The sequence below is a fragment of the Hemiscyllium ocellatum genome, unplaced genomic scaffold (genome assembly GCF_020745735.1).
Source record: "Hemiscyllium ocellatum isolate sHemOce1 unplaced genomic scaffold, sHemOce1.pat.X.cur. scaffold_96_pat_ctg1, whole genome shotgun sequence".
Lineage (NCBI taxonomy): Eukaryota > Metazoa > Chordata > Chondrichthyes > Orectolobiformes > Hemiscylliidae > Hemiscyllium > Hemiscyllium ocellatum.
In genome coordinates, this window is record NW_026869333.1 from 929,644 (window position 1) to 936,642 (window position 6,999).

General features: G+C 43.7%; 2 non-coding genes across 2 annotated transcripts; both read right to left on the minus strand.

The window, feature by feature from the left end:
• Window positions 1-3,110: 3,110 nt before the first annotated feature.
• trnav-cac (transfer RNA valine (anticodon CAC)) lies at window positions 3,111-3,183 on the minus strand. The gene has a single exon. It is a non-coding gene; the product is annotated as a tRNA-Val (tRNA).
• Window positions 3,184-4,794: 1,611 nt separating this feature from the next.
• trnav-cac (transfer RNA valine (anticodon CAC)) lies at window positions 4,795-4,867 on the minus strand. The gene has a single exon. It is a non-coding gene; the product is annotated as a tRNA-Val (tRNA).
• Between the last annotated feature and the right edge of the window lie 2,132 nt (window positions 4,868-6,999).

The following is a 6,999-nucleotide window of genomic DNA, read 5'->3' on the forward strand; positions in this document are numbered from 1 at the left end:
CGAGAGCATAGGGATAAGGTGAGTGGTCTGAAATTGACAAAGGACCCCGAGGCACATTTCCCACACACAAGATTGTGCGTGTAAGGAATGAGCTACCAGAGGGAGTGGAGGAGGCTCTTGCACTCAGAAAATTGCAATAGTAATCGGATGAGTTTCAGGATAGGATGGGTTTAAAGGGATTGAGGCCAAATGCTGTGGAACGGGACTTGTTTAATTTCGGTTATGTGGTGAGCATGGATGAGATACACCGAAGTATCTGTTTCCACGCGGTGTACCCCAATAACCTTGTGTTGCTTACACCGGTTTTAAAGGATTACTATTTAGCAGAGCTGGCCGTCGCAGTCTGTGGCACAATCATTTAGTCTGTTCGACTCCTTACGGGAAAGGTAGTATTGTGAAACACTGCAGAAACGAACGACTTCCTTACTTTTGCTCCGACTGACCATACTTCGTGAAATTTTCCCAGATCCTTAGTTGAGGATTTTTGCTGCTGGAACTTACCTCAGAACCCGTGTTAACTCGTAACGTATTGAGCGAATAGCAAACAGAAAGCATTTAACACGGAACACAATCAAAGTTGGCATACCTAATGCTTATTCAGACACAGCGAAGCATGAACGCTAAATGTGAGAGAGTCCGTGGTCAACAGGCATAAAGTAATCTCACAACTATCAACTCCAAACTACTCTTTCAGACATACTGCAGCCTTAGTGCACCACCACTTCCCAGACAATGCTGAAAAGAGAGAAAGAACGAATATCATAAGTATGGGCCATAAAAAAGTGAATTTCAACAATCACAGTCTTGATGAGATTACCTTTCCCTTCTGATGTCTCCAGGACGGAAACGATGGAAATGGAAGAAATTCAATAACATATTCATTGGAACGATTTTCCCATTCGCCAGAAAACCAAATAATGATGAATTGACTCACCGCAGGACACTGTTTCACAACTGCGATGAAATAACAGTCTCCATTCGGTTCCAGTAAAAACTCAACTTGCCTGCAATGTTAGGCGAGAGTCGAAGCGATTACCATCACGACAGCAGAGAAACGTTGCAATAGTCAGTACGTTTCCACACCACAGTTAAATTCCCGGGGGCATCCATGCAACGGGGATCGAAGTAGCATTTTAACAGTGCTGCGGCGATGGAGTCGATCAGCTGAAACAGCAGTGGTGGGATTCGAACCCACGCCCCTTTCAGGACTGGAACCTGGATCCAGTACCTTAGACCGCTCGGCTTGTAAAAGGTTGCAATTGAAGAACAAAGCAGTCTCTGCCTAGTTTCGAACTGGGGACTTTTGCGCGCGTGAGGCGAACGTGATGACCACTGCACTACAGAAACAAGCCTCAGCCAGCCGCGCTGCGGCTCTTTGGCCCCCAGCACTGGAAGGTGTAGACATTCTCCGTTTCACCTTTCTTTTTCCAACAGCTCGTTGTTATCCAGGGTAATTCACAACTTGAAAACACTGCAGAAACAAACGACTTCCTTACTTTTGCTCCGACTGACCATACTTCGTGAAGTTTTCCCAGATCCTCAGTTGAGGATCCTCCATGGTCCGTCTCCGACTCGCACAGCTGCTGGGATGTGCCCGGCTACAATGTCAATTTCGCAGCAGATAACGAAATCCCATCAATCCGGACAAAAATCGATAGTAAGCTGAGTCTATCTTCTCAGACTCTTTTCAGAGACAAATGTATCTGTGACTGCGTGAGAATATATGTTCGGTTATGATTTGGTCAAACCACCATGAGCTGCTTGACATTACTTCAATTTCGATTCTTGCTTTGCTGAATGATTTCACCCATTGCTCGAAAGAGGACAATTTTCACGTTTACACGGAACACGAAACACACCGGACTACAGGGAAAATGCACAAAGCTGAGCAGGCCGTGTTCCACATCATACCTTGCAGCATAGTTTCAGTCACTGCCTGTTTTGCAGAATACGAGGCCCAAAGAATGTTCTCCACCATAAAACCGGAGGTAGCATTACAATCCGAGAACGACAGATCACATTGTGAGGATGCTCTGACCACGGGGCCAGTTCGAGATGCCACTTTCCTTGCCTTTTACATTAACCGTGCAATTTGCTGCAGAGATGTTCACATCTGGACATGAGCCACATGGATACCGACTGACTTGGAAACGAGAAGCGACTCAATAAATCTTGCTAAATTCCATGTTGCTTATTAGAAATGCAGCTTCTGTTCACCTCAATTTAAAAGGCAGTTTGTGAACATAGTAACTGAAGTCACAAGGTAAGTATCTTATCCCACCCTCACTCCGGGAGAGGTGCTAACTGCCCTTGAGTGCTTTTTGTTCTCGATGTGAAGAGCTCTCACGCCTGAGTCACCTTCACGTCTCTTGTTGCTGAGTGACTCACAAAGAAAGAGTTTCACCAGAGCTGCAACTGCCTCACTTTCCCACTCGCCCTGGCCGTTTACATTTTCCTGCTCGTCAGTGATTTAAAGAAAACCAAAAGGTTGCGATGTCATTCTGTAGCCTCTCTGTCAATTCCTCCGTTTCAGTTCCAACATGGCTTAGATCTCGGGCTCACCTTAATACTAGCGACGCTATGAAATCACAAGTCCAGAGGTTGCCCTGAGAGTGCAATTTCTTTCATTGCTGTTGCTGATAGAATGAGTCACTAACGTGCGAACTGATCCAAAACATGATTCAGCACCTCTGCTGCCAATTCTCGCACGTTGAATAACGACAGGCAGCTTCCAAATGAGGTCTTTCAGATACGACTTTGGGATACATTTGACAGACAGACTAGTTCAGGAATCCGTGGTGTACTGTGACACCAGCACGTCTGCTTCTTCCCTGTCTTTGAACCGGCCCGCCTGCACAAGGAATGCAAACGCGGTACTGCTTTTGCTGGAGGATTCAGAACGCGGTAACTACACTCTGAAGCAGAATGTCATATGATCAGACCCAGCTTGGATAAAAACATTACAATGCTTTGCAAACTAATTTCATGGAATTGAATCACAAAGAGAGCAGATTTGTTCGAGCATTTTCGAAGGCAGGTTTGCAGATGGGAAAGCAAGCAAGAAAGCTCCGTTCTTGTTCGTGTAAAAGGCTACAAATGAAGAACAAAGCAGTTTCTGTCCAGTTTCGAACTGGGGGCCTTTCGCGAGTGAGGCGAACGTGATGACCATTACACTACAGAAACAAGCCTCGGCCGGGCGGGCTGCGGCTCTGTGGCATCCAGCACTCAAAGTTGAAGCCATTCTACGTTTCACCTTTCTTTTTCCAATAGCTCGTTGTTATCCAGGGTAATTGACATCTTGAAAAAGTTTAAAAAAAGACGTGAAATTAGTGACAAAATATAGACAAGGATGTCGTCAATGTTCGGACTGTAGAGTGAGGTGGAATAGGCTGGGGAAACTTTCCTGGCAGCATAACGGCTGCGACATGATTTTATGGAAGGGTTGTAAACTGAGTAATTACGTGTTTTACCCAAGCTAGGGTGAGTTGGAAACTCGAGAGCATAGGTTTAAGGTGAGTGGTCTGAAATTGACAAAGGACCCCGAGGCACATTTCCCACACACAAGGTTATGCGTGTATGGAATGAGCTACCAGAGGGAGTGGAGGAGGCTATTGCACTCAGAAAATTGCAATGGTAATCGGATGAGTTTCTGGATAGTATGGGTTTAGAGGGATTGAGGCCAAATGCTGTGGAACGGGACTTGTTTCATTTTGGTGATGTGGTGAGCGTGGATGAGATACACCAAAGTATCTGTTTCCACGCGGTGTACCCCAATAACCTTGTGTTGCTTACACCGGTTTTAAAGGATTACTTTTCAGCGGAGCTTGCTGTCGCAGTCTGTGGCACAATCATTTAGTCTGTTCGACTGCTCACGGGAAAGGTAGTATTGTGAAACACTGCAGAAACGAACGACTTCCTTACTTTTGCTCCGACTGACCATGCTTCGTGATACTTTCCCAGATCCTCAGTTGAGGATTTTTGCTGCTGCAAGTTACCTCAGAACCCGTGTTAACTCGTAATGTATTGAGCGAATCGCAAACAGAAAGCATTTAACACGGAACACAAACAAAACAGGCATACCTAATGCTTGTTCAGACACAGCGAAGCATGAACGCTAAATGTGAGATAGTCCGAGGGCATGAGGCATAAAGTAATCTCACAACTAACAACAGGGCAATTCCAAACTACTCTTTCAAACATACTGCAGCCTTAGTGCACCACCACTTCCCAGACAATGCTGAAAAGAGAGAAAGAAAGAATATAATAAGTATGTGCCATAAAAAAGTGAATTTCACCAATCACAGTCTCGATTAGATTACCTTTCCCTTCCGGTGTCTCCAGGACGGAAGTGTAGGAAATGGGAGAAATTCAATAACATATGCATTGGAAAGATTTTCCCATTCGCCAGAAAGACAAATAATGATGAATCGACTCACCGCAGGACTTTGTTTCACAACAGCGATGACATAACAGTCTCCATTCGGTTCCAGTAAAAACTCAACTTGCCTGGAACGTAAACTAATAGCTGAGCTGCTTGCTTTCTGCTGGGGAGGCGAGCAACATCATCATAGCAGAGAGTCTCGACAATACTCAGCACGTTTCCACAGTTAATGCCCCTGAAACACCCTGAAAAACCTTTACAATGCTTTGCTCACTAATTAAATGGAATTGCATCACATTTCACAAAGAGAGCAGATTTGTTCGAGCATTTTCGAAGGCTGGTTTGCAGATGGGAGAGCAAGCAAGAAAGCTCCGTTCTTGTCCGTGTAAAAGGCTGCAATTGAAGAACAAAGCAGTTTTTGCCCAGTTTCGAACTGCGGACCTTTCGCGTGTGAGGCGAACGTGATGACCACTACACTACAGAAACAAGCCTCAGCCGGCTGTGCTGCGGCTCTGTGCCTTCCAGCACTGAAAGTTGAAGCCATTCTACGTTTCACCTTTCTTTTTCCAATAGCTCGTTGTTATCCAGGGTAATTGACATCTTGAAAAAGTTAAAAAAAAAAGAGGGATGTGAAATTGGTGACAAAATATAGACAAGGATGTCGTCAATGTTTGGACTGTAGAGTGAAGTGGAATAGGCTGGGACAACCTTCCCGGCAGCATAACGGCTGCGACATGATTTTATGGAAGTGTTGTGAACTGAGCATTAACGTGTTTTACCCAAGCTAGGGTGAGTTGGAAACTCGAAAGCATAGGTTTAAGGTGAGTGGTGTGAAATTGACAAAGGACCCCGAGGCACATTTCCCACTCACAAGGTTATGGGTGCATGGAATGAGCTACCAGAGGGAGCGGAGGAGGCTATTGCGCTCAGAAAATTGCAATGGTAATCGGATGAGGAAATGAGGAAATGGGAGAAATTCAATAACATATGCATTGGAAAGATTTTCCCATTGGCCAGAAAACCAAACAACGAGGAATCGAGTCACCGCAGGACTTTGTTTCACAACAGCGATGAAATAAAAGTCTCCATTCCGTTCCAGTAAAAACTCAACTTGCCTGGAAAACAAAGCAACATTCGAGCTGCTTGCGATTTTCTGCGCGGGAGGAGAACATGACCATGACAGGACAGACACTTTAAATATTCAGCACATTCCCACACCGCAGTTGTGTTTTGAACATCAATATAGCGGGGATCGAAACAGCATTTTAACAAACTGTTGGAGTTGATCAGCATAAATGGCAGTATTTTCTTTCAGCTGAAATAAATTCGGAACAAATTTGCATATATCATTAATCGTTCCAATGAGATAAATCTAATGCACTTCCGATTATTACAATGAACTGTGTGACTTTCAGTTCACTTAATAAAATGAAGCGAACAAAAAAGCTTTTCTTGTGGTTTAACGTAATTCAGTTAAGCCATATGAGAACGGCTATTGAACCACAACATCACATTTATATCACTCGCCATAGCTACTTCTTCATGTGAGAGAGAACGTCACTGAAGAAATTATGAGTGAAGGCAAAATGTGGATGTGAATATGACGGGGAATTATTGTTCACTGTTTCATTCTGAGCATGGCTACTTCTTGGATTTTGCTGTTATTGTAATTCTGGTGAAAGCAGAAACACAATGGTTTGGATTCAATTTAGCTCAAGACATTTCTCAACCACGACTTTCACCACATGTTACCTTGATGAGGTCACATGTTACCCATTTCCAAAACGTGCTGAGGAGACCGAGAGATTACAGTGATGGATTATTATACCACCGTGCTCCGCATTCATGGGTTTGAGTCACATTTTGGTTGCTAATTCCACAAACCACTGCTGCATTTTTACATTGCATCTCACACCGCTTGTATACACTGGATCGAGAATTGTGTTCTTGCGCTTCACTGCACGGGAGACTCACGAATAATCAATTCCACATAAAAGTTGAAATAAAAAATGAGAGAAGATGTTCTTTTCGGTTGTAAATTAAGTTGGTGTAATTAGAGGGAACACATTTTTTTCTTTATGCACCTCTTTCCATCTTGTCTTTCTATTAGTTTACATCGACAGAAAGAGAAATAACTAACAAGTGATCGGGAGCACAAGTTTATCCAATGGAATTGCTCATGATTATTTTAACCTAACAGTTCACACAATGATTTGATCAGTATTTCAAACAGTCACTCGGAATTGGAACCGCAGCAAACCGCTCCAATGAAACTAACCTTTCTTTCTTCCACATGCAGCGTGATGACTGACTTGCTAACTGTACAAGGTCAGCCAATTTTCTTCAGCAATCACAGCTTCTGTAAACAGCTACCTGTGCTGTGCAGAGTGTCATTTGATGCCCCCAGGTCACAGCACATTTCTTCTTCATGAGCTTATGAGCTTCGTTCATAATCTGTTTGATAAACCTTTTCTATCACTTCATCCCATCCACTCACAATTCTCAATTTATGAATAAAATTTAGCGTTAGATCAAATGTTAAACAAAATGAATGCATGCCATTCAGCCCATCGAGTCTGCCCCACCATACAACGAACTCATGGTTGATCTGATAATCT